The sequence below is a fragment of the Suncus etruscus genome, chromosome 1 (genome assembly GCF_024139225.1).
Source record: "Suncus etruscus isolate mSunEtr1 chromosome 1, mSunEtr1.pri.cur, whole genome shotgun sequence".
Classification (NCBI taxonomy): Eukaryota; Metazoa; Chordata; class Mammalia; order Eulipotyphla; family Soricidae; genus Suncus; species Suncus etruscus.
This window is the reverse complement of record NC_064848.1, coordinates 107,677,894-107,679,299: the sequence shown is the minus strand read 5'-3', so window position 1 is coordinate 107,679,299 and position 1,406 is coordinate 107,677,894.

Genomic DNA, 1,406 nt, shown 5'->3' with positions numbered 1-1,406 from the left:
GTAAGATCTACTGATGAATGTCTAAACAAAATGGTAACATTTAATGTAAAACAGTATTTTACAAAATCAATGGAATATCTTCCCAAATATTTGCGAATTACAAAGATTTACAAACTGACAGTAGCAGCTACTACCTTATGAAAAGGTGCCTATTGAAAATGCTGTAAATCATATATTTTGTTTTAAGTCATATATTAATGCACATATATAAATATTATGACATGAACATATGACAGATATTTAAAGACACCATGTGAATTCAATTTGATGCCTATGAAATTACATCTCTGGGACATTCTTCTCCAAAACACATATTTTCAGTCTAATTATAAGAAATCATCCAGTATACACATTGAAAGACATTCCACAACAAACCTGGACATTACATCTTAAAGGATTTTATATAATAAGGAAAGATGCAGCAGTATCTTTAACTAGAAACTGAGAAGACTCAAAAAATAAATGCACTATGAGATTTAGGATTAGATCACAAAATATACAAATAAATATTAGTTTTTAAGGGCTAATAAAATATGAAAAAGCCTGTAGTAAAATTAATAGTAGTCTACCAAAATTTCAAAGCTCAATTTTTATTCTAATAACATAGTTACAAGATAACATTATTGGAACCTAGGTAAAATATATAAATAATAGTTTTCTTTGTTATTCTAGAAATAAGTGGTTCTTCCCTAGCAATGCTCAGGAGGTTTTTGGAACCCAACATGATTTACAGTCAACTGATCCAGTAGTTTAATGTTAGGGTTCAAGGATGTCATGCAGCTCAAACCCTAAAGTTCCTGGGATTAACCAAGTCACCTGTTGCTAAGGGCCTCCAGGGGTGCACTAGCCAAAGTCTGAATAAACCTGTGGTGCCAATAATCCAACCTGGGTTGGGCAAATACTAGGCATATAACTTAACCACTGTACTAGCTTCTAGATACCATTATAAGAGAATTCTTAAAAAGGTTTTTGTAATTCTCTATAAATCTAAAAGTCCTTTAAAATGAAAAGTTACAAAGATAAATAACACTTTCAAACAAACTAGAAGCAACTGAATTGTGAAGTTTATAGCATGCTTTGAATAATTTAAAGGGTTGAAGGATAAAAGTGGGTCCCGGAGCCAGATTGCTTCAGTTTATATTTTGGATCTCCAACTTACTAGTGGTTTAAGTTAGGGAACATTGTTTAACCGAGTGTCGGTTTCCTCATGGATGAAATTTTACTCATATAATTATATTTTGTATTAGAAGTAACTACCTAATGCAGCATGACTTCTCATCACTTTGTTCACAAACAGCCACACAACTCAGTTAAAATAAGTGTAAGAGAACAATAGAAGCATAGAATTAAAAGAAGGAAGTCTGTTGTCTCCAAATTCTCTATTAAACAAATAGTGTCCTTTAATA